The following is a 26,295-nucleotide window of genomic DNA, read 5'->3' on the forward strand; positions in this document are numbered from 1 at the left end:
AGTGCGGGGCTTCTCTCAGCCCTGCCTTTGGTTTGCTTACCTGCAGAGTTGGTAAGTGCATATTTGCGTGAGATGGGAAAAGTGTGGATCGTGCTTCAGATTTCATCCTGACCCTTTTGAGATCACCAGTATGTTGGTAATTATTGGCCATTTCCATGGCGTTTTGCACCGTAACAGGAATGAGGTCGGTCTCTGCATCCTGAAGCCTAGGATGCTTTTCGCAGAGAAACCTCTGCTGAGGCCCAGGTAACTTGGTATTTCCCATACCTGGCACCGGAGAATTGGAAGATAGGATTGTTTTCAGTATTCATTCACCGTCCTTTCACCACCGTTTCAAGAACGGGAGCCCATTTCAACCGTTAGCGTAAGGACCCTCCCTTGGAGATGAGATATTTTTCTGGGGTGGCAAGTGCAGGGCATCTGTCCGTCCTGGGTTTGTGGGACTCGCGCCAGACACGAGAAGTGCGCCTTTGTGGGAGAGGTGAATAGTGCGGATCCTGTTTCAGTCTAAAGACTGAAACAGGATCCGCACTTTTCACCGTTCCTTTCAGAATCATTTGATTCATCAGCTAGGAGCGCCGATTCCTTCTCCAGAACAATGGAAGGCTAGGCCGCAGTCACTGGATCTTTCCGAAGGGTGTGTGGCGCAACTTTGGAAAGAACCGCTAGGTGGAGAACTATTTGGTATTTTTCCGTAGCACGTTTCCCCGTAACTGTCCTAAGGTTGGTCTCTGCATCCTTAAGCATAGGGGAGTTTTCATAGAGGAAATCAGGCCGAGGCCCAGTAAACTTGGCATTTCCAATAGTTGGTGCTAGAGACTGCAAAGAAAGTGTTCTTTTCGGTATTATTGCACTGTGGTTTCGCCATAATGTTCAGAACCCGAGCAGGTTTCTCGCATTAGCGTCAGAAACCTGCCTGGTAGTTGAGATTTCTGGGTGGGGTGTAAGTGCGGGGCTTCTGTCAGCCCTGCCTTTGGTTAGCTTACCTGCAGAGTTGGTAAGTGCATATTTGCGTGAGATGGGAAAAGTGTGGATCGTGCTTCAGATTTCATCCTGACCCTTTTGAGATCACCAGAATGTTGGTAATTATTGGCCATTTCCATGGCGTTTTGCACCGTAACAGGCATGAGGTCGGTCTCTGCATCCTGAAGCCTAGGATGCTTTTCGCAGAGAAACCTCTGCTGAGGCCCAGGTAACTTGGTATTTCCCATACCTGGCACCGGAGCCTTGGAAGATAGGATTGTTTTCAGTATTTTTTCACCGTCCTTTCACCACCGTTTCAAGAACGGGAGCCCTTTTCAACCGTTAGCGTAAGGACCCTTCCTTGGAGATGAGATATTTTTCTGGGGTGGCAAGTGCAGGGCCTCTGTCCGTCCTGGGTTTGTGGGATTCGCGCCAGCCACGAGAAGTGCGCCTTTGTGGGAGAGGTGAATAGTGCGGATCCTGTTTCAGTCTAAAGACTTAAACAGGATCCGCACTTTTCACCGTTCCTTTCAGAATCATTTGATTCATCAGCTAGGAACGGCGATTCCTTCTCCAGACCAATGGAAGGCTAGGCCGCAGTCACTCGATCTTTGCGAGAGGTGTGTGGCGCAACTTTGGAAAGAACCGCTAGGTGGAGAACTATTTGGTATTTTTCCGTAGCACTTTTCCCCGTAACTGTCCTAAGGTCGGTCTCTGCATCCTTAAGCATAGGGGAGTTTTCACAGAGGAAAGCAGGCCGAGGCCCAGTAAACTTGGCATTTCCAATAGTTGGTGCTAGAGACTGCAAAGAAAGTGTTCTTTTCGGTATTATTCCACTGTGGTTTCGCCATGATGTTCAGAACCCGAGCAGGTTTCTCGCATTAGCGTCAGAATCCTGCCTGGTAGTTGAGATTTCTGGGTGGGGTGTAAGTGCGGGGCTTCTGTCAGACCTGCCTTTGGTTTGCTTACCTGCAGAGTTGGTAAGTGTATATTTGCGTGAGATGTGAAAAGTGTGGATCGTGCTTCAGATTTCATCCTGACCCTTTTGAGATCACCAGTATGTTGGTAATTATTGGCCATTTCCATAGCGTTTGGCACCGTAACAGTCATGAGGTCGGTCTCTGCATCCTGAAGCCTAGGATGCTTGTTGCAGAGAAATCTCTGCTGAGGCCCAGGTAACTTGGTATTTCCCATACCTGGCACCGGAGCCTTGGAAGATATTATTGTTTTCAGTATTCTTTCACCGTCCTTTCACCACCGTTTCAAAAACGCGAGCCCTGTTCAAACGTTAGCTTAAGGACCCTTCCTTGGAGATGAGATATTTTTCTGAGGTGGCAAGTGCAGGGCCTCTGTCCGTCCTGGGTTTGTGGGACTCCCGCCAGACACGAGAAGTGCGCCTTTGTGGGAGAGGTGAATAGTGCGGATCCTGTTTCAGTCTAAAGACTGAAACAGGATCCGCACTTTTCACCGTTCCTTTCAGAATCATTTGATTCATCAGCTAGGAACGGCGACTCCTTCTCCAGACCAATGGAAGGCTAGGCCGCAGTCACTCGATCTTTCCAAGAGGTGTGTGGCGCAACTTTGGAAAGAACCGCTAGGTGGAGAACTATTTGGTATTTTTCCGTAGCACGTTTCCCCGTAACTGTCCTAAGGTTGGTCTCTCCATCCTTAAGCATAGGGGAGTTTTCACAGAGGAAAGCAGGCCGAGGCCCAGTAAACTGGGCATTTCCAATAGTTGGTGCTAGAGACTGCAAAGAAAGTGTTCTTTTCGGTATTATTCCACTGTGGTTTCGCCATGATGTTCAGAACCCGAGCAGGTTTCTCGCATTAGCGTCAGAATCCTGCCTGGTAGTTGAGATTTCTGGGTGGGGTGTAAGTGCGGGGCTTCTGTCAGCCCTGCCGTTGGTTTGCTTACCTGCAGAGTTGGTAAGTGCATATTTGCGTGAGATGGGAAAAGTGTGGAACGTGCTTCAGATTTCATCCTGACCCTTTTGAGATCACCAGTATGTTGGTAATTATTGGCCATTTCCATGGCGTTTTGCACCGTAACAAGCATGAGGTCGGTCTCTGCATTCTGAAGCCTAGGATGCTTTTCGCAGAGAAACCTCTGCTGAGACCCAAGTAACTTGGTATTTCCCATACCTGGCACCGGAGTCTTCTAAGGTAGAATTGTTTTCAGTATTCTTTCACCGTCCTTTCACCACCGTTTCAAGAACGGGAGCCCTTTTCAACCGTTAGCGTAAGGACCCTGACTTGGAGATGAGATATTTTTCTGGGGTGGCAAGTGCAGGGCCTCTGTCCGTCCTGGGTTTGTGGGACTCGCGCCAGACACGAGAAGTGCGCCTTTGTGGGAGAGGTGAATAGTGCGGATCCTGTTTCAGTCTAAAGACTGAAACAGGATACGCACTTTTCACCGTTCCTTTCAGAATCATTTGATTCATCAGCTAGGAACGGCGATTACTTCTCCAGACCAATGGAAGGCTAGGCCGCAGTCACTCGATCTTTCCGAGAGGTGTGTGGCTCAACTTTGGAAAGAACCGCTAAGTGGAGAACTATTTGGTATTTTTCCGTAGCACTTTTCCCCATAACTGTCCTAAGGTTGGTGTCTGCATCCTTAAGCATAGGGGAGTGTTCACAGGGGAAAGCAGGCCGAGGCCCAGTAAACTGGGCATTTCCAATAGTTGGTGCTAGAGACTGCAAAGAAAGTGTTCTTTTCGGTATTATTCCACTGTGGTTTCGCCTTGATGTTCAGAACCCGAGCAGGTTTCTCGCATTAGCGTCAGAATCCTGCCTGGTAGTTGAGATTTCTGGGTGGGGTGTAAGTGCGGGGCTTCTGTCAGCCCTGCCTTTGGTTTGCTTACCTGCAGAGTTGGTAAGTGCATATTTGCGTGAGATGGGAAAAGTGTGGATCGTGCTTCAGATTTCATCCTGACCCTTTTGAGATCACCAGTATGTTGGTAATTATTGGCCATTTCCATGGTATTTTGCACCGTAACAGTCATGAGGTCGGTCTCTGCATCCTGAAGCCTAGGATGCTTTTCGCAGAGAAACCTCTGCTGAGGCCCAGGTAACTTGGTATTTCCCATACCTGGCACCGGAGCCTTGGAAGATAGGATTGTTTTCAGTATTCTTTCACCGTCCTTTCACCACCGTTTCAAGAACGGGAGCCCTTTTCAACCGTTAGCGTAAGGACCCTTCCTTGGAAATGAGATATTTTTCTGGGGTGGCAAGTGCAGGGCCTCTGTCCGTCCTGGGTTTTTGGGATTCGCGCCAGACACGAGAAGTGCGCCATTGTGGGAGAGGTGAATAGTGCGGATCCTGTTTCAGTCTAAAGACTGAAACAGGATCTGCACTTTTCACCGTTCCTTTCAGAATCATTTGATTCATCAGCTAGGAGCGGCGATTCCTTCTCCAGACCAATGGAAGGCTAGGCCGCAGTCACTGGATCTTTCCGAGAGGTGTGTGGCGCAACTTTGGAAAGAACCGCTAGGTGGAGAACTATTTGGTATTTTTCCGTAGCACTTTTCCCCTTAACTCTCCTAAGGTTGGTCTCTGCATCCTTAAGCACAGGGGAGTTTTCACAGAGGAAAGCAGGCCGAGGCCCAGTAAACTGGGCATTTCCAATAGTTTGTGCTAGAGACTGCAAAGAAAGTGTTCTTTTCGGTATTATTGCACTGTGGTTTCGCCATGATGTTCAGAACCCGAGCAGGTTTCTCGCATTAGCGTCAGAAACCTGCCTGGTAGTTGAGATTTCTGGGTGGGGTGTAAGTGCGGGGCTTCTGTCAGCCCTGCCTTTGGTTAGCTTACCTGCAGAGTTGGTAAGTGCATATTTGCGTGAGATGGGAAAAGTGTGCATCGTGCTTCAGATTTCATCCTGACCCTTTTGAGATCACCAGTATGTTGGTAATTATTGGCCATTTCCATGGCGTTTTGCACCGTAACAGGCATGAGGTCTGTCTCTGCATCCTGAAGCCTAGGATGCTTTTCGCAGAGAAACCTCTGCTGAGGCCCAGGTAACTTGGTATTTCCCATACCTGGCACCGGAGCCTTGGAAGATAGGATTGTTTTCAGTATTTTTTCACCGTCCTTTCACCACCGTTTCAAGAACGGGAGCCCTTTTCAACCGTTAGCGTTAGGACCCTTCCTTGGAGATGAGATATTTTTCTGGGGTGGCAAGTGCAGGGCCTCTGTCCGTCCTGGGTTTGTGGGATTCGCGCCAGCCACGGGAAGTGCGCCTTTGTGGGAGAGGTGAATAGTGCGGATCCTGTTTCAGTCTAAAGACTTAAACAGGATCCGCACTTTTCACCGTTCCTTTCAGAATCATATGATTCATCAGCTAGGAACGGGGATTCCTTCTCCAGACCAATGGAAGGCTAGGCCGCAGTCACTCGATCTTTCCGAGAGGTGTGTGGCGCAACTTTGGAAAGAACCGCTAGGTGGAGAACTATTTGGTATTTTTCCGTAGCACTTTTCCCCGTAACTGTCCTAAGGTCGGTCTCTGCATCTTTAAGCATAGGGGAGTTTTCACAGAGGAAAGCAGGCCGAGGCCCAGTAAACTTGGCATTTCCAATAGTTGGTGCTAGAGACTGCAAAGAAAGTGTTCTTTTCGGTATTATTCCACTGTGGTTTCGCCATGATGTTCAGAACCCGAGCAGGTTTCTCGCATTAGCGTCAGAAACCTGCCTGGTAGTTGAGATTTCTGGGTGGGGTGTAAGTGCGGGGCTTCTGTCAGCCCTGCCTTTGGTTTGCTTACCTGCAGAGTTGGTAAGTGCATATTTGCGTGAGATGGGAAAAGTGTGGATCGTGCTTCAGATTTCATCCTGACCCTTTTGAGATCACCAGTATGTTGGTAATTATTGGCCGTTTCCATGGTATTTTGCACCGTAACAGTCATGAGGTCGGTCTCTGCATCCTGAAGCCTAGGATGCTTTTCGCAGAGAAACCTCTGCTGAGGCCCAGGTAACTTGGTATTTCCCATACCTGGCACCGGAGCCTTGGAAGATAGGATTGTTTTCAGTATTCTTTCACCGTCCTTTCACCACCGTTTCAAGAACGGGAGCCCTTTTCAACCGTTAGCGTAAGGACCCTTCCTTGGAAATGAGATATTTTTCTGGGGTGGCAAGTGCAGGGCCTCTGTCCGTCCTGGGTTTTTGGGATTCGCGCCAGACACGAGAAGTGCGCCATTGTGGGAGAGGTGAATAGTGCGGATCCTGTTTCAGTCTAAAGACTGAAACAGGATCTGCACTTTTCACCGTTCCTTTCAGAATCATTTGATTCATCAGCTAGGAGCGGCGATTCCTTCTCCAGACCAATGGAAGGCTAGGCCGCAGTCACTGGATCTTTCCGAGAGGTGTGTGGCGCAACTTTGGAAAGAACCGCTAGGTGGAGAACTATTTGGTATTTTTCCGTAGCACTTTTCCCCGTAACTCTCCTAAGGTTGGTCTCTGCATCCTTAAGCACAGGGGAGTTTTCACAGAGGAAAGCAGGCCGAGGCCCAGTAAACTGGGCATTTCCAATAGTTTGTGCTAGAGACTGCAAAGAAAGTGTTCTTTTCGGTATTATTGCACTGTGGTTTCGCCATGATGTTCAGAACCCGAGCAGGTTTCTCGCATTAGCGTCAGAAACCTGCCTGGTAGTTGAGATTTCTGGGTGGGGTGTAAGTGCGGGGCTTCTGTCAGCCCTGCCTTTGGTTAGCTTACCTGCAGAGTTGGTAAGTGCATATTTGCGTGAGATGGGAAAAGTGTGCATCGTGCTTCAGATTTCATCCTGACCCTTTTGAGATCACCAGTATGTTGGTAATTATTGGCCATTTCCATGGCGTTTTGCACCGTAACAGGCATGAGGTCTGTCTCTGCATCCTGAAGCCTAGGATGCTTTTCGCAGAGAAACCTCTGCTGAGGCCCAGGTAACTTGGTATTTCCCATACCTGGCACCGGAGCCTTGGAAGATAGGATTGTTTTCAGTATTTTTTCACCGTCCTTTCACCACCGTTTCAAGAACGGGAGCCCTTTTCAACCGTTAGCGTTAGGACCCTTCCTTGGAGATGAGATATTTTTCTGGGGTGGCAAGTGCAGGGCCTCTGTCCGTCCTGGGTTTGTGGGATTCGCGCCAGCCACGGGAAGTGCGCCTTTGTGGGAGAGGTGAATAGTGCGGATCCTGTTTCAGTCTAAAGACTTAAACAGGATCCGCACTTTTCACCGTTCCTTTCAGAATCATATGATTCATCAGCTAGGAACGGGGATTCCTTCTCCAGACCAATGGAAGGCTAGGCCGCAGTCACTCGATCTTTCCGAGAGGTGTGTGGCGCAACTTTGGAAAGAACCGCTAGGTGGAGAACTATTTGGTATTTTTCCGTAGCACTTTTCCCCGTAACTGTCCTAAGGTCGGTCTCTGCATCCTTAAGCATAGGGGAGTTTTCACAGAGGAAAGCAGGCCGAGGCCCAGTAAACTTGGCATTTCCAATAGTTGGTGCTAGAGACTGCAAAGAAAGTGTTCTTTTCGGTATTATTCCACTGTGGTTTCGCCATGATGTTCAGAACCCGAGCAGGTTTCTCGCATTAGCGTCAGAATCCTGCCTGGTAGTTGAGATTTCTGGGTGGGGTGTAAGTGCGGGGCTTCTGTCAGCCCTGCCTTTGGTTTGCTTACCTGCAGAGTTGGTAAGTGCATATTTGCGTGAGATGGGAAAAGTGTTGGATCGTGCTTCAGATTTCATCCTGACCCTTTTGAGATCACCAGTATGTTGGTAATTATTGGCTATTTCCATGGCGTTTTGCACCGTAACAGGAATGAGGTCGGTCTCTGCATCCTGAAGCCTAGGATGCTTTTCGCAGAGAAACTCTGCTGAGGCCCAGGTAACTTGGTATTTCCCATACCTGGCACGGGAGCCTTGGAAGATAGGATTGTTTTCAGTATTCTTTCACGGTCCTTTCACCACCGTTTCAAGAACGGGAGACCTTTTCAACCGACAGCTTAAGGACCCTTCCTTGGAAATAAGATATTTTTCTGGGGTGGCAAGTGCAGGGCCTCTGTCCGTCCTGGGTTTGTGGGATTCGCGCCAGACACGAGAAGTGCGCCTTTGTGGGAGAGGTGAATAGTGCGGATCCTGTTTCAGTCTAAAGACTTAAACAGGATCCGCACTTTTCACCGTTCCTTTCAGAATCATTTGATTCATCAGCTAGGAACGGCGATTCCTTCTCCAGGCCAATGGAAGGCTAGGCCGCAGTCACTCGATCTTTCCGAGAGGTGTGTGGCGCAACTTTGGAAAGAACCGCTAGGTGGAGAACTATTTGGTATTTTTCCATAGCACTTTTCCCCGTAACTGTCCTAAGGTTGGTCTCTGCATCCTTAAGCATAGGGGAGTTTTCACAGAGGAAAGCAGGCCCAGGCCCAGTAAACTGGGCATTTCCAATAGTTTGTGCTAGAGACTGCAAAGAAAGTGTTCTTTTCGGTATTATTCCACTGTGGTTTCGCTATGATGTTCAGAACCCGAGCAGGTTTCTCGCATTAGCGTCAGAATCCTGCCTGGTAGTTGAGATTTCTGGGTGGGGGGTAAGTGCGTGGCTTCTGTCAGCCCTGCCTTTGGTTTGCTTACCTGCAGAGTTGGTAAGTGCATATTTGCGTGAGATGGGAAAAGTGTTGGATCGTGCTTCAGATTTCATCCTGACCCTTTTGAGATCACCAGTATGTTGGTAATTATTGGCCATTTCCATGGCGTTTTGCACCGTAACAGGCATGAGGTCGGTCTCTGCATCCTGAAGCCTAGGATGCTTTTTGCAGAGAAACCTCTGCTGAGGCCAAGGTAACTTGGTATTTCCCATACCTGGCACTGCAGCCTTGGAAGATAGGATTGTTTTCAGTATTCTTTCACCGTCCTTTCACCACCGTTTCAAGAACGGGAGCCCTTTTCAACCGTTAGCGTAAGGACGCTTCCTTGGAGATAAGATATTTTTCTGGGGTCGCAAGTGCAGGGCCTCTGTCCGTCCTGGGTTTGTGGGACTCGCGCCAGACACGAGAACTGCGCCTTTGTGGGAGAGGTGAATAGTGCGGATCCTGTTTCAGTCTAAAGACTGAAACAGGATCCGCACTTTTCACCGTTCCTTTCAGAATCATTTGATTCATCAGCTAGGAGCGGCGATTCCTTCTCCAGAACAATGGAAGGCTAGGCCGCAGTCACTGGATCTTTCCGAAGGGTGTGTGGCGCAACTTTGGAAAGAACCGCTAGGTGGAGAACTATTTGGTATTTTTCCGTAGCACGTTTCCCCGTAACTGTCCTAAGGTTGGTCTCTGCATCCTTAAGCATAGGGGAGTTTTCACAGAGGAAAGCAGGCCGAGGCCCAGTAAACTTGGCATTTCCAATAGTTGGTGCTAGAGACTGCAAAGAAAGTGTTCTTTTCGGTATTATTGCACTGTGGTTTCGCCATGATGTTCAGAACCCGAGCAGGTTTCTCGCATTAGCGTCAGAAACCTGCCTGGTAGTTGAGATTTCTGGGTGGGGTGTAAGTGCGGGGCTTCTGTCAGCCCTGCCTTTGGTTAGCTTACCTGCAGAGTTGGTAAGTGCATATTTGCGTGAGATGGGAAAAGTGTGGATCGTGCTTCAGATTTCATCCTGACCCTTTTGAGATCACCAGAATGTTGGTAATTATTGGCCATTTCCATGGCGTTTTGCACCGTAACAGGCATGAGGTCTGTCTCTGCATCCTGAAGCCTAGGATGCTTTTCGCAGAGAAACCTCTGCTGAGGCCCAGGTAACTTGGTATTTCCCATACCTGGCACCGGAGCCTTGGAAGATAGGATTGTTTTCAGTATTTTTTCACCGTCCTTTCACCACCGTTTCAAGAAAGGGAGCCCTTTTCAACCATTAGCGTAAGGACCCTTCCTTGGAGATGAGATATTTTTCTGGGGTGGCAAGTGCAGGGCCTCTGTCCGTCCTGGGTTTGTGGGATTCGCGCCAGCCACGAGAAGTGCGCCTTTGTGGGAGAGGTGAATAGTGCGGATCCTGTTTCAGTCTAAAGACTGAAACAGGATCCGCACTTTTCACCGTTCCTTTCAGAATCATTTGATTCATCAGCTAGGAACGGCGATTCCTTCTCCAGACCAATGGAAGGCTAGGCCGCAGTCACTCGATCTTTCCGAGAGGTGTGTGGCGCAACTTTGGAAAGAACCGCTAGGTGGAGAACTATTTGGTATTTTTCCGTAGCACTTTTCCCCGTAACTGTCCTAAGGTCGGTCTCTGCATCCTTAAGCATAGGGGAGTTTTCACAGAGGAAAGCAGGCCGAGGCCCAGTAAACTTGGCATTTCCAATAGTTGGTGCTAGAGACTGCAAAGAAAGTGTTCTTTTCGGTATTATTCCACTGTGGTTTCGCCATGATGTTCAGAACCCGAGCAGGTTTCTCGCATTAGCGTCAGAATCCTGCCTGGTAGTTGAGATTTCTGGGTGGGGTGTAAGTGCGGGGCTTCTCTCAGCCCTGCCTTTGGTTTGCTTACCTGCGGAGTTGGTAAGTGCATATTTGCTTGAGATGGGAAAAGTGGGGATCGTGCTTCAGATTTCATCCTGACCCTTTTGAGATCACCAGTATGTTGGTAATTATTGGCCATTTCCATAGCGTTTTGCACCGTAACAGTCATGACGTCGGTCTCTGCATCCTGAAGCCTAGGATGCTTTTCGCAGAGAAACCTCTGCTGAGGCCCAGGAAACTTGGTATTTCCCATACCTGGCAACGGAGCCTTGGAAGGTAGGATTGTTTTCAGTATTCTTTCACCGTCCTTTCACCACCGTTTCAAGAACGGAAGCCCTTTTCAACCGTTAGCGTAAGGACCCTTCCGTGGAGATGAGATATTTTTCTGGGGTGGCAAGTGCAGGGCCTCTGTCCGTCCTGGGTTTGTGGGACTCGCGCCAGACACGAGAAGTGCGCCTTTGTGGGAGAGGTGAATAGTGCGGATCCTGTTTCAGTCTAAAGACTGAAACAGGATCCGCACTTTTCACCGTTCCTTTCAGAATCATTTGATTCATCAGCTAGGAATGGCGATTCCTTCTCCAGACCAATGGAAGGCTAGGCCGCAGTCACTCGATCTTTCCGAGATGTGTGTGGCGCACCTTTGGAAAGAACCGCTAGGTGGAGAACTATTTGGTATTTTTCCGTAGCACTTTTCCCCGTAACTGTCCTAAGGTTGGTCTCTCCATCCTTAAGCATAGGGGAGTTTTCACAGAGGAAAGCAGGCCGAGGCCCAGTAAACTTGACATTTCCAATAGTTGGTGCTAGAGACTGCAAAGAAAGTGTTCTTTTCGGTATTATTCCACTGTGGTTTCGCCATGATGTTCAGAACCCGAGCAGGTTTCTCGCATTAGCGTCAGAATCCTGCCTGGTAGTTGAGATTTCTGGGTGGGGTGTAAGTGCGGGGCTTCTGTCAGCCCTGCCTTTGGTTTGCTTACCTGCAGAGTTGGTAAGTGCATATTTGCGTGAGATGGGAAAAGTGTGGATCGTGCTTCAGATTTCATCCTGACCCTTTTGAGATCACCAGTATGTTGGTAATCATTGGCCATTTCCATGGCGTTTTGCACCGTAACAGGCATGAGGTCGGTCTCTGCATCCTGAAGCCTAGGATGCTTTTCGCAGAGAAACCTCTGCTGAGGCCCAGGTAACTTGGTATTTCCCATACCTGGCACGGGAGCCTTGGAAGATAGGATTGTTTTCAGTATTCTTTCACCGTCCTTTCACCACCGTTTCAAGAACGGGAGCCCTTTTCAACCGTTAGCGTAAGGACCCTTCCGTGGAGATGAGATATTTTTCTGGGGTGCAAGTGCAGGGCCTCTGTCCGTCCTGGGTTTGTGGGACTCGCGCCAGACACGAGAAGTGCGCCTTTGTGGGAGAGGTGAATAGTGCGGATCCTGTTTCAGTCTAAAGACTGAAACAGGATCCGCACTTTTCACCGTTCCTTTCAGAATCATTTGATTCATCAGCTAGGAACGGCGATTCCTTCTCCAGACCAATGGAAGGCTAGGCCGCAGTCACTCGATCTTTCCGAGAGGTGTGTGGCGCAACTTTGGAAAGAACTGCTAGGTGGAGAACTATTTGGTATTTTTCCGTAGCACTTTTCCCCGTAACTGTCCTAAGGTCGGTCTCTGCATCCTTAAGCATAGGGGAGTTTTCACAGAGGAAAGCAGGCCGAGGCCCAGTAAACTTGGCATTTCCAATAGTTGGTGCTAGAGACTGCAAAGAAAGTGTTCTTTTCGGTATTATTCCACTGTGGTTTTGCGATGATGTTCAGAACCCGAGCAGGTTTCTCGCATTAGCGTCACAATCCTGCCTGGTAGTTGAGATTTCTGGGTGGGGTGTAAGTGCGTGGCTTCTGTCAGCCCTGCCTTTGGTTTGCTTACCTGCAGAGTTGGTAAGTGCATATTTGCGTGAGATGGGAAAAGTGTGGATCGTGCTTCAGATTTCATCCTGACCCTTTTGAGATCACCAGTATGTTGGTAATTATTGGCCGTTTCCATGGCGTTTTGCACCGTAACAGGCATGAGGTCGGTCTCTGCATCCTGAAGCCTAGGATGCTTTTCGCAGAGAAACCTCTGCTGAGGCCCAGGTAACTTGGTATTTCCCATACCTGGCACCGGAGCCTTGGAAGATAGGATTGTTTTCAGTATTCTTTCACCGTCCTTTCACCACCGTTTCAAGAACGGGAGCCCTTTTCAACCGTTAGCGTAAGGACCCTTCCTTGGAGATGAGATATTTTTCTGGGGTGGCAAGTGCAGGGCCTCTGTCCGTCCTGGGTTTGTGGGACTCGCACCAGACACGAGAAGTGCGCCTTTGTGGGAGAGGTGAATAGTGCGGATCCTGTTTCAGTCTAAAGACTGAAACAGGATCCGCACTTTTCACCGTTCCTTTCAGAATCATTTGATTCATCAGCTAGGAACGGCGATTCCTTCTCCAGACCAATGGAAGTCTAGGCCGCAGTCACTCGATCTTTCCGAGAGGTGTGTGGCGCAACTTTGGAAAGAACCGCTAGGTGGAGAACTATTTGGTATTTTTCCGTAGCAGTTTCCCCCGTAAGTGTCCTAAGGTTGGTCTCTGCATCCTAAGGATAGGGGAGTTTTCACAGAGGAAAGCAGGCCGAGGCCCAGTAAACTTGGCATTTCCAATAGTTGGTGCTAGAGACTGCAAAGAAAGTGTTCTTTTCGGTATTATTCCACTGTGGTTTCGCCATGATGTTCAGAACCCGAGCAGGTTCCCGCATTAGCGTCAGAATCCTGCCTGGTAGTTGAGATTTCTGGGTGGGGTGTAAGTGCGTAGCTTCTGTCAGCCCTGCCTTTGGTTTGCTTACCTGCAGAGTTGGTAAGTGCATATTTGCGTGAGATGGGAAAAGTGTGGATCGTGCTTCAGATTTCATCCTGACCCTTTTGAGATCACCAGTATGTTGGTAATCATTGGCCATTTCCATGGCGTTTTGCACCGTAACAGGCATGAGGTCGGTCTCTGCATCCTGAAGCCTAGGATGCTTTTCGCAGAGAAACCTCTGCTGAGGCCCAGGTAACTTGGTATTTCCCATACCTGGCACCGGATCCTTGGAAGATAGGATTGTTTTCAGTATTCTTTCACCGTCCTTTCACCACCGTTTCAAGAACGGGAGCCCTTTTCAACCGTTAGCGTAAGGACCCTTCCGTGGAGATGAGATATTTTTCTGGGGTGGCAAGTGCAGGGCCTCTGTCCGTCCTGGGTTTGTGGGACTCGCGCCAGACACGAGAAGTGCGCCTTTGTGGGAGAGGTGAATAGTGCGGATCCTGATTCAGTCTAAAGACTGAAACAGGATCCGCACTTTTCACCGTTCCTTTCAGAATCATTTGATTCATCAGCTAGGAACGGCGATTCCTTCTCCAGACCAATGGAAGGCTAGGCCGCAGTCACTGGATCTTTCCGAGAGGTGTGTGGCGCAACTTTGGAAAGAACCGCTAGGTGGAGAACTATTTGGTATTTTCCCGTAGCACTTTTCCCCGTAACTGTCCTAAGGTTGGTCTCTGCATCCTTAAGCATAGGGGAGTTTTCACAGAGGAAAGCAGGCTGAGGCCCAGTAAACTGGGCATTTCCAATAGTTTGTGCTAGAGACTGCAAAGAAAGTGTTCTTTTTGGTATTATTCCACTGTGGTTTCGCCATGATGTTCAGAACCCGAGCAGGTTTCTCACATTAGCGTCACAGTCCTGCCTGGTAGTTGAGATTTCTGGGTCGGGTGTAAGTGCGGGGCTTCTGTCAGCCCTGCCTTTGGTTTGCTTACCTGCAGAGTTGGTAAGTGCATATTTGCCTGAGATGGGAAAAGTGTGGATCGTGCTTCAGATTTCATCGTGACCCTTTTGAGATCACCAGTATGTTGGTAATTATTGGCCATTTCCATGGCGTTTTGCACCGTAACAAGCATGAGGTCGGTCTCTGCATCCTGAAGCCTTGGATGCTTTTCGCAGAGAAACCTCTGCTGAGGCCCAGGTAACTTGGTATTTCCCATACCTGGCACCGGAGCCTTGGAAGATAGGATTGTTTTCAGTATTCTTTCACCGTCCTTTCACCACCGTTTCAAGAACGGGAGCCCTTTTCAACCGTTAGCGTAAGGACCCTTCCTTGGAGATGAGATATTTTTCTGGGGTGGCAAGTGCAGGGCCTCTGTCCATCCTGGGTTTGTGGGACTCGCGCCAGACACGAGAAGTGCGCCTTTGTGGGAGAGGTGAATAGTGCGGATCCTGTTTCAGTCTAAAGACTGAAACAGGATCCGCACTTTTCACCGTGCCTTTCAGAATCATTTGATTCATCAGATAGGAACGGCGATTCTTCTCCAGACCAATGGAAGGCTAGGCCGCAGTCACTCGATCTTTCCGAGAGGTGTGTGGGGCAACTTTGGAAAGAACCGCTAGGTGGAGAACTATTTGGTATTTTTCCGTAGCACTTTTCCCCGTAACTGTCCTAAGGTTGGTCTCTGCATCCTTAAGCATAGGGGAGTTTTCACAGAGGAAAGCAGGCCGAAGCCGAGTAAACTGGGCATTTCCAATAGTTGGTGCTAGAGACTGCAAAGAAAGTGTTCTTTTCGATATTATTCCACTGTGGTTTCGCCTTGATGTTCAGAACCCGAGCAGGGTTCTCGCATTAGCGTCAGAATCCTGCCTGGTAGTTGAGATTTCTGGGTGGGGTGTAAGTGCGGGGCTTCTGTCAGCCCTGCCTTTGGTTTGCTTACCTGCAGAGTTGGTAAGTGCATATTTGCGTGAGATGGGAAAAGTGTGGATCGTGCTTCAGATTTCATCCTGACCCTTTTGAGATCACCAGTATGTTGGTAATTATTGGCCATTTCCATGGTATTTTGCACCATAACAGTCATGAGGTCGGTCTCTGTATCCTGAAGCCTAGGATGCTTTTCGCAGAGAAACCTCTGCTGAGGCCCAGGTAACTTGGTATTTGCCATACCTGGCACCAGAGCCTTGGAAGATAGGATTGTTTTCAGTATTCTTTCACGGTCCTTTCACCACCGTTTCAAAAACGCGAGCCCTTTTCAACCGTTAGCGTAAGGACCCTACCTGGGAGATGAGATATTTTTCTGGGGTGGCAAGTGCAGGGCCTCTGTCCGTCCTGGGTTTGTGGGACTCGCGCCAGACACGAGAAGTGCGCCTTTGTGGGAGAGGTGAATAGTGCGGATCCTGTTTCAGTCTAAAGACTGAAACAGGATCCGCACTTTTCCCCGTTCCTTTCAGAATCATTTGATTCATCAGCTAGGAACGGCGATTAATTCTCCAGACCAATGGAAGGCTAGGCCGCAGTCACTGGATCTTTCCGAGAGGTGTGTGGCGCAACTTTGGAAAGAACCGCTAGGTGGAGAACTATTTGGTATTTTTCCGTAGCACTTTTCCCCGTAACTATCCTAAGGTTGGTCTCTGCATCCTTAAGCACAGGGGAGTTTTCACAGAGGAAAGCAGGCCGAGGCCCAGTAAACTGGGCATTTCCAATAGTTGGTGCTAGAGACTGCAAAGAAAGTGTTCTTTTCAGTATTATTCCACTGTGGTTTCGCCTTGATGATCAGAACCAGAGCAGGTTTCTCGCATTAGGGTCAGAATCCTGCCTGGTAGTTGAGATTTCTGGGTGGGGTGTAAGTGCGAGGCCTCTGTCAGCCCTGCCTTTGGTTTGCTTACCTGCAGAGTTGGTAAGTGCATATTTGCGTGAGATGGGAAAAGTGTGGATCGTGCTTCAGATTTCATCCTGACCCTTTTGAGATCACCAGTATGTTGGTAATTATTGGCCATTTCCATACCGTTTTGCACCGTAACAGTCATGAGGTCGGTCTCTGCATCCTGTAGCCTAGGATGCTTTTCGCAGAGAAACCTCTGCTGAGGCCCAGGTAACTTGGTATTTCCCATACCTGGCACCGGAGCCTTGGAAGATAGGATTGTTTTCAGTATTCTTTCACCGTCCTTTCACCTCCGTTTCAAGAACGGGAGCCCTTTTCAACCGTTAGCGTAAGGACCCTTCCTTGGAGATGAGATATTTTTCTGGGGTGGCAAGTGCAGGGCCTCTGTCCGTCCTGGGTTTGTGGGACTCGCGCCAGACACGAGAAGTGCGCCTTTGTGGGAGAGGTGAATAGTGCGGATCCTGTTTCAGTCTAAAGACTGAAACAGGATCCGCACATTTCACCGTTCCTTTCAGAATCATTTGATTCATCAGCTAGGAACGGCGATTCCTTCTCCAGACCAATGGAAGGCTAGGCCGCAGTCACTGGATCTTTCCGAGAGGTGTGTGGCGCAACTTTGAAAAGAACCGCTAGGTGGAGAACTATTTGGTATTTTTCCGTAGCACTTTTCCCCGTAACTGTCCTAAGGTTGGTCTCTGCATCCTTAAGCATAGGGGAGTTTTCACAGAGGAAAGCAGGCCGAGGCCCAGTAAACTGGGCATTTCCAATAGTTGGTGCTAGAGACTGCAAAGAAAGTGTTCTTTTCGGTATTATTCCACTGTGGTTTCACCTTGATGTTCAGAACCCGAGCAGGTTTCTCGCATTAGCGTCAGAATCCTGCCTGGTAGTTGAGATTTCTGGGTGGGGTGTAAGTGCGGGGCTTCTGTCAGCCCTGCCTTTGGTTTGCTTACCTGCAGAGTTGGTAAGTGCATATTTGCGTGAGATGGGAAAAGTGTGGATCGTGCTTCAGATTTCATCCTGACCCTTTTGAGATCACCAGTATGTTGGTAATTATTGGCCATTTCCATGGCGTTTTGCACCGTAACAGGCATGAGGTCTGTCTCTGCATCCTGAAGCCTAGGATGCTTTTCGCAGAGAAACCTCTGCTGAGGCCCAGGTAACTTGGTATTTCCCATACCTGGCACCGGAGCCTTGGAAGATAGGATTGTTTTCAGTATTTTTTCACCGTCCTTTCACCACCGTTTCAAGAACGGGAGCCCTTTTCAACCGTTAGCGTTAGGACCCTTCCTTGGAGATGAGATATTTTTCTGGGGTGGCAAGTGCAGGGCCTCTGTCCGTCCTGGGTTTGTGGGACTCGCGCCAGACACGAGAAGTGCGCCTTTGTGGGGGAGGTGAATAGTGTGGATCCTGTTTCAGTCTAAAGACTGAAACACAATCCGCACTTTTGACCGTTCCTTTCAGAATCATTTGATTCATCAGCTAGGAACGGCGATTCCTTCTCCTGACCAATGGAAGGCTAGGCCGCAGTCACTCGATCTTTCCGAGAGGTGTGTGGGGCAACTTTGGAAAGAACCGCTAGGTGGAGAACTATTTGGTATTTTTCCGTAGCACTTTTCCCCGTACCTGTCCTAAGGTTGGTCTCTGCATCCTTAAGCATAGGGGAGTTTTCACAGAGGAAAGCAGGCCGAGGCCTAGTAAACTTGGCATTTCCAATAGTTGGTGCTAGAGACTGCAAAGAGAGTGTTCTTTTGGGTATTATTCCACTGTGGTTTCGCCATGATGTTTAGATCCCGAGCAGGTTTCTCGCATTAGCGTCAGAATCCTGCCTGGTAGTTGAGATTTCTGGGTGGGGTGTAAGTGCGGGGCTTCTGTCAGCCCTGCCTTTGGTTAGCTTACCTGCAGAGTTGGTAAGTGCATATTTGCGTGAGATGGGAAAAGTGTGGATCGTGCTTCAGATTTCATCCTGACCCTTTTGAGATCACCAGTATGTTGGTAATTATTGGCCATTTCCATGGCGTTTTGCACCGTAACAGGCATGAGGTCTGTCTCTGCATCCTGAAGCCTAGGATGCTTTTCGCAGAGAAACCTCTGCTGAGGCCCAGGTAACTTGGTATTTCCCATACCTGGCACCGGAGCCTTGGAAGATAGGATTGTTTTCAGTATTTTTTCACCGTCCTTTCACCACCGTTTCAAGAACGGGAGCCCTTTTCAACCGTTAGCGTTAGGACCCTTCCTTGGAGATGAGATATTTTTCTGGGGTGGCAAGTGCAGGGCCTCTGTCCGTCCTGGGTTTGTGGGATTCGCGCCAGCCACGAGAAGTGCGCCTTTGTGGGAGAGGTGAATAGTGCGGATCCTGTTTCAGTCTAAAGACTTAAACAGGATCCGCACTTTTCACCGTTCCTTTCAGAATCATTTGATTCATCAGCTAGGAACGGGGATTCCTTCTCCAGACCAATGGAAGGCTAGGCCGCAGTCACTCGATCTTTCCGAGAGGTGTGTGGCGCAACTTTGGAAAGAACCGCTAGGTGGAGAACTATTTGGTATTTTTCCGTAGCACTTTTCCCCGTAACTGTCCTAAGGTCGGTCTCTGCATCCTTAAGCATAGGGGAGTTTTCACAGAGGAAAGCAGGCCGAGGCCCAGTAAACTTGGCATTTCCAATAGTTGGTGCTAGAGACTGCAAAGAAAGTGTTCTTTTCGGTGTTATTCCACTGTGGTTTCGCCATGATGTTCAGAACCCGAGCAGGTTTCTCGCATTAGCGTCAGAATCCTGCCTGGTAGTTGAGATTTCTGGGTGGGGTGTAAGTGCGGGGCTTCTCTCAGCCCTGCCTTTGGTTTGCTTACCTGCAGAGTTGGTAAGTGCATATTTGCGTGAGATGGGAAAAGTGTGGATCGTGCTTCAGATTTCATCCTGACCCTTTTGAGATCACCAGTATGTTGGTAATTATTGGCCATTTCCATGGCGTTTTGCACCGTAACAGGAATGAGGTCGGTCTCTGCATCCTGAAGCCTAGGATGCTTTTCGCAGAGAAACCTCTGCTGAGGCCCAGGTAACTTGGTATTTCCCATACCTGGCACGGGAGCCTTGGAAGATAGGATTGTTTTCAGTATTCTTTCACGGTCCTTTCACCACCGTTTCAAGAACGGGAGCCCTTTTCAACCGACAGCTTAAGGACCCTTCCTTGGAAATAAGATATTTTTCTGGGGTGGCAAGTGCAGGGCCTCTGTCCGTCCTGGGTTTGTGGGATTCGCGCCAGACACGAGAAGTGCGCCTTTGTGGGAGAGGTGAATAGTGCGGATCCTGTTTCAGTCTAAAGACTGAAACAGGATCCGCACTTTTCACCGTTCCTTTCAGAATCATTTGATTCATCAGCTAGGAACGGCGATTCCTTCTCTAGGCCAATGGAAGGGTAGGTCGCAGTCACTCGATCTTTCCGAGAGGTGTGTGGCGCAACTTTGGAAAGAACCGCTAGGTGGAGAACTATTTGGTATTTTTCCATAGCACTTTTCCCCGTAACTGTCCTAAGGTTGGTCTCTGTATCCTTAAGCATAGGGGAGTTTTCACAGAGGAAAGCAGGCCGAGGCCCAGTAAACTGGACATTTCCAATAGTTTGTGCTAGAGACTGCAAAGAAAGTGTTCTTTTCGGTATTATTCCACTGTGGTTTCGCCATGATGTTCAGAACCCGAGCAGGTTTCTCGCATTAGCGTCAGAATCCTGCCTGGTAGTTGAGATTTCTGGGTGGGGTGTAAGTGCGTGGCTTCTGTCAGCCCTGCCTTTGGTTTGCTTACCTGCAGAGTTGGTAAGTGCATATTTGCGTGAGATGGGAAAAGTGTTGGATCGTGCTTCAGATTTCATCCTGACCCTTTTGAGATCACCAGTATGTTGGTAATTATTGGCCATTTCCATGGCGTTTTGCACCGTAACAGGCATGAGGTCGGTCTCTGCATCCTGAAGCCTAGGATGCTTTTTGCAGAGAAACCTCTGCTGAGGCCCAGGTAACTTGGTATTTCCCATACCTGGCACTGGAGCCTTGGAAGATAGGATTGTTTTCAGTATTCTTTCACCGTCCTTTCACCACCGTTTCAAGAACGGGAGCCCTTTTCAACCGTTAGCGTAAGGACGCTTCCTTGGAGATAAGATATTTTTCTGGGGTCGCAAGTGCAGGGCCTCTGTCCGTCCTGGGTTTGTGGGACTCGCGCCAGACACGAGAACTGCGCCTTTGTGGGAGAGGTGAATAGTGCGGATCCTGTTTCAGTCTAAAGACTGAAACAGGATCCGCACTTTTCACCGTTCCTTTCAGAATCATTTGATTCATCAGCTAGGAGCGGCGATTCCTTCTCCAGAACAATGGAAGGCTAGGCCGCAGTCACTCGATCTTTCCGAAGGGTGTGTGGCGCAACTTTGGAAAGAACCGCTAGGTGGAGAACTATTTGGTATTTTTCCGTAGCACGTTTCCCCGTAACTGTCCTAAGGTTGGTCTCTGCATCCTTAAGCATAGGGGAGTTTTCACAGAGGAAAGCAGGCCGAGGCCCAGTAAACTTGGCATTTCCAATAGTTGGTGCTAGAGACTGCAAAGAAAGTGTTCTTTTCGGTATTATTGCACTGTGGTTTCGCCATGATGTTCAGAACCGGAGCAGGTTTCTCGCATTAGCGTCAGAAACCTGCCTGGTAGTTGAGATTTCTGGGTGGGGTGTAAGTGCGGGGCTTCTGTCAGCCCTGCCTTTGGTTAGCTTACCTGCAGAGTTGGTAAGTGCATATTTGCGTGAGATGGGAAAAGTGTGCATCGTGCTTCAGATTTCATCCTGACCCTTTTGAGATCACCAGAATGTTGGTAATTATTGGCCATTTCCATGGCGTTTTGCACCGTAACAGGCATGAGGTCTGTCTCTGCATCCTGAAGCCTAGATTGCTTTTCGCAGAGAAACCTCTGCTGAGGCCCAGGTAACTTGGTATTTCCCATACCTGGCACCGGAGCCTTGGAAGATAGGATTGTTTTCAGTATTCTTTCACCGTCCTTTCACCACCGTTTCAAGAACGGGAGCCCTTTTCAACCGTTAGCGTAAGGACTCTTCCGTGGAGATGAGATATTTTTCTGGGGTGGCAAGTGCAGGGCCTCTGTCCGTCCTGGGTTTGTGGGACTCGCGCCAGACACGAGAAGGGCGCCTTTGTGGGAGAGGTGAATAGTGCGGATCCTGTTTCAGTCTAAAGACTTAAACAGGATCCGCACTTTTCACCGTTCCTTTCAGAATCATTTGATTCATCAGCTAGGAACGGGGATTCCTTCTCCAGACCAATGGAAGGCTAGGCCGCAGTCACTCGATCTTTCCGAGAGGTGTGTGGCGCAACTTTGGAAAGAACCGCTAGGTGGAGAACTATTTGGTATTTTTCCGTAGCACTTTTCCCCGTAACTGTCCTAAGGTCGGTCTCTGCATCCTTAAGCATAGGGGAGTTTTCACAGAGGAAAGCAGGCCGAGGCCCAGTAAACTTGGCATTTCCAATAGTTGGTGCTAGAGACTGCAAAGAAAGTGTTCTTTTCGGTGTTATTCCACTGTGGTTTCGCCATGATGTTCAGAACCCGAGCAGGTTTCTCGCATTAGCGTCAGAATCCTGCCTGGTAGTTGAGATTTCTGGGTGGGGTGTAAGTGCGGGGCTTCTGTCAGCCCTGCCTTTGGTTTGCTTACCTGCAGAGTTGGTAAGTGCATATTTGCGTGAGATGGGAAAAGTGTGGATCGTGCTTCAGATTTCATCCTGACCCTTTTGAGATCACCAGTATGTTGGTAATTATTGGCCATTGCCATGGCGTTTTGCACCGTAACAGGAATGAGGTCGGTCTCTGCATCCTGAAGCCTAGGATGCTTTTCGCAGAGAAACCTCTGCTGAGGCCCAGGTAACTTGGTATTTCCCATACCTGGCACGGGAGCCTTGGAAGATAGGATTGTTTTCAGTATTCTTTCACGGTCCTTTCACCACCGTTTCAAGAACGGGAGCCCTTTTCAACCGACAGCTTAAGGACCCTTCCTTGGAAATAAGATATTTTTCTGGGATGGCAAGTGCAGGGCCTCTGTCCGTCCTGGGTTTGTGGGATTCGCGCCAGACACGAGAAGTGCGCCTTTGTGGGAGAGGTGAATAATGCAGATCCTGTTTCAGTCTAAAGAGTGAAACAGGATCCGCACTTTTCACCGTTCCTTTCAGAATCATTTGATTCATCAGCTAGGAACGGCGATTCCTTCTCCAGGCCAATGGAAGGCTAGGCCGCAGTCACTCGATCTTTCCGAGAGGTGTGTGGCGCAACTTTGGAAAGAACCGCTAGGTGGAGAACTATTTGGTATTTTTCCATAGCTGTTTTCCCCGTAACTGTCCTAAGGTTGGTCTCTGTATCCTTAAGCATAGGGGAGTTTTCACAGAGGAAAGCAGGCCGAGGCCCAGTAAACTGGGCATTTCCAATAGTTTGTGCTAGAGACTGCAAAGAAAGTGTTCTTTTCGGTATTATTCCACTGTGGTTTCGCCATGATGTTCAGAACCCGAGCAGGTTTCTCGCATTAGCGTCAGAATCCTGCCTGGTAGTTTAGATTTCTGGGTGGGGGGTAAGTGCGTGGCTTCTGTCAGCCCTGCCTTTGGTTTGCTTACCTGCAGAGTTGGTAAGTGCATATTTGCGTGAGATGGGAAAAGTGTTGGATCGTGCTTCAGATTTCATCCTGACCCTTTTGAGATCACCAGTATGTTGGTAATTATTGGCCATTTCCATGGCGTTTTGCACCGTAACAGGCATGAGGTCGGTCTCTGCATCCTAAAGCCTAGGATGCTTTTTGCAGAGAAACCTCTGCTGAGGCCCAGGTAACTTGGTATTTCCCATACCTGGCACTGGAGCCTTGGAAGATAGGATTGTTTTCAGTATTCTTTCACCGTCCTTTCACCACCGTTTCAAGAACGGGAGCCCTTTTCAACCGTTAGCGTAAGGACGCTTCCTTGGAGATAAGATATTTTTCTGGGGTCGCAAGTGCAGGGCCTCTGTCCGTCCTGGGTTTGTGGGACTCGCGCCAGACACGAGAACTGCGCCTTTGTGGGAGAGGTGAATAGTGCGGATCCTGTTTCAGTCTAAAGACTGAAACAGAATCCGCACTTTTCACCGTTCCTTTCAGAATCATTTGATTCATCAGCTAGGAACGGCGATTCCTTCTCCAGGCCAATGGAAGGCTAGGCCGCAGTCACTGGATCTTTCCGAGAGGTGTGTGGCGCAACGTTGGAAAGAACCGCTAGGTGGAGAACTATTTGGTATTTTTCCGTAGCACGTTTCCCCGTAACTGTCCTAAGGTTGGTCTCTGCATCCTTAAGCACAGGGGAGTTTTCACAGAGGAAAGCAGGCCGAGGCCCAGTAAACTGGGATTTCCAATAGTTGGTGCTAGGGACTGCAAAGAAATTGTTCTTTTCGGTATTATTCCACTGTGGTTTCGCCATGATGTTCAGAACCCGAGCAGGTTTCTCGCATTAGCGTGAGAATCCTGCCTGGTAGTTGAGATTTCTGGGTGAGTGTAAGTGCGGGGCTTCTGTCAGCCCTGCCTTTGGTTTGCTTACCTGCAGAGTTGGTAAGTGCATATTTGCGTGAGATGGGAAAAGTGTTGGATCGTGCTTCAGATTTCATCCTGACCCTTTTGAGATCACCAGTATGTTGGTAATCATTGGCCATTTCCATGGCGTTTTGCACCGTAACAGGCATGAGGTCGGTCTCTGCATCCTGAAGCCTAGGATGCTTTTCGCAGAGAAACCTCTGCTGAGGCCCAGGTAACTTGGTATTTCCCATACCTGGCACCGGAGCCTTGGAAGATAGGATTGTTTTCAGTATTCTTTCACCGTCCTTTCACCACCGTTTCAAGAACGGGAGCCCTTTTCAACCGTTAGCGTAAGGACCCTTCCTTGGAGATAAGATATTTTTCTGGGGTGGCAAGTGCAGGGCCTCTGTCCGTCCTGGGTTTGTGGGACTGGCGTCAGACACGAGAAGTGCGCCTTTGTGGGAGAGGTGAATAGTGCGGATCCTGTTTCAGTCTAAAGACTGAAACAGGATCCGCACTTTTCACCGTTCCTTTCAGAATCATTTGATTCATCAGCTAGGAACGGCGATTCCTTCTCCAGACCAATGGAAGCCTAGGCCGCAGTCACTGGATCTTTCCGAGAGGTGTGTGGCGCAACTTTGGAAAGAACCGCTAGGTGGAGAACTATTTGGTATTTTTCCGTAGCACTTTTCCCCGTAACTCTCCTAAGGTTGGTCTCTGCATCCTTAATCATAGGGGAGTTTTCACAGAGGAAAGCAGGCCGAGGCCCAGTAAACTTGGCATTTCCAATAGTTGGTGCTAGAGACTGCAAAGAAAGTGTTCTTTCCGGTATTTTTCCACTGTGGTTTCGCAATGATGTTCAGAACCCGAGCAGGTTTCTCGCATTAGCGTCAGAATCCTGCCTGGTAGTTGAGATTTCTGGGTGGGTTGTCAGTGCGGGGCTTCTGTCAGCCCTGCCTTTGGTTTGCTTACCTGCAGAGTTGGTAAGTGCATATTTGCGTGAGATAGGAAAATTGTGGATCATGCTTCAGATTTCATCCTGACCCTTTTGAGATAACCAGTATGTTGGTAATTATTGGCCATTTCCATAGCGTTTTGCACTGTAACAGTCATGAGGTCGGTCTCTGCATCCTGAAGCCTAGGATGCTTTTCGCAGAGAAACCTCTGCTGAGGCCCAGGTAACTTGGTATTTCCCATACCTGGCACCGGAGCCTGGGAAGGTAGGATTGTTTTCAGTATTCTTTCTCCGTCCTTTCACCACCGTTTCAAGAACGGGAGCCCTTTTCAACCGTTAGCGTAAGGACAATTCCTTGGAGATGAGATATTTTTCTGGGGTGGCAAGTGCAGGGCCTCTGTCCGTCCTGGGTTTGTGGGACTGGCGCCAGACACGAGAAGTGCGCCTTTGTGGGAGAGGTGAATAGTGCGGATCCTGTTTCAGTCTAAAGACTGAAACAGGATCCGCACTTTTCACCGTTCCTTTCAGAATCATTTGATTCATCAGCTAGGAACGGCGATTCCTTCTCCAGACCAATGGAAGGCTAGGCCGCAGTCACTCGATCTTTCCGAGAGATTTGTGGCGCAACTTTGGAAAGAACCGCTAGGTGGAGAACTATTTGGTATTTCTCCGTAGCACTTTTCCCCGTAAGTGTCCTAAGGTTGGTCTCTGCATCCTTAAGCACAGGGGAGTTTTCACAGAGGAAAGCAGGCCGAGGCCCAGTAAACTTGGCATTTCCAATAGTTGGTGCTAGAGACTGCAAAGAAGGTGTTCTTTTCGGTATTATTCCACTGTGGTTTCGCCATGATGTTCAGAACCCGAGCAGGTTTCTCGCATTAGCGTCAGAATCCTGCCTGGTAGTTGAGATTTCTGGGTGGGGTGTAAGTGCGGGGCTTCTGTCAGCCCTGCCTTTGGTTTGCTTACCTGCAGAGTTGGTAAGTGCATATTTGCGTGAGATGGGAAAAGTGTGGATCGTGCTTCAGATTTCATCCTGACCCTTTTGAGATCACCAGTATGTTGGTAATTATTGGCCATTTCCATGGCGTTTTGCACCGTAACAGGAATGAGGTCGGTCTCTGCATCCTGAAGCCTAGGATGCTTTTCGCAGAGAAACCTCTGCTGAGGCCCAGGTAACTTGGTATTTCCCATACCTGGCACGGGAGCCTTGGAAGATAGGATTGTTTTCAGTATTCTTTCGCGGTCCTTTCACCACCGTTTCAAGAACGGGAGCCCTTTTCAACCGACAGCTTAAGGACCCTTCCTTGGAAATAAGATATTTTTCTGGGATGGCAAGTGCAGGGCCTCTGTCCGTCCTGGGTTTGTGGGATTCGCGCCAGACACGAGAAGTGCGCCTTTGTGGGAGAGGTGAATAGTGCAGATCCTGTTTCAGTCTAAAGACTGAAACAGGATCCGCACTTTTCACCGTTCCTTTCAGAATCATTTGATTCATCAGCTAGGAACGGCGATTCCTTCTCCAGGCCAATGGAAGGCTAGGCCGCAGTCACTGGATCTTTCCGAGAGGTGTGTGGCGCAACTTTGGAAAGAACCGCTAGGTGGAGAACTATTTGGTATTTTTCCGTAGCACGTTTCCCCGTAACTGTCCTAAGGTTGGTCTCTGCATCCTTAAGCACAGGGGAGT

Source organism: Lemur catta, chromosome 13, assembly GCF_020740605.2.
Source record: "Lemur catta isolate mLemCat1 chromosome 13, mLemCat1.pri, whole genome shotgun sequence".
NCBI lineage: Eukaryota > Metazoa > Chordata > Mammalia > Primates > Lemuridae > Lemur > Lemur catta.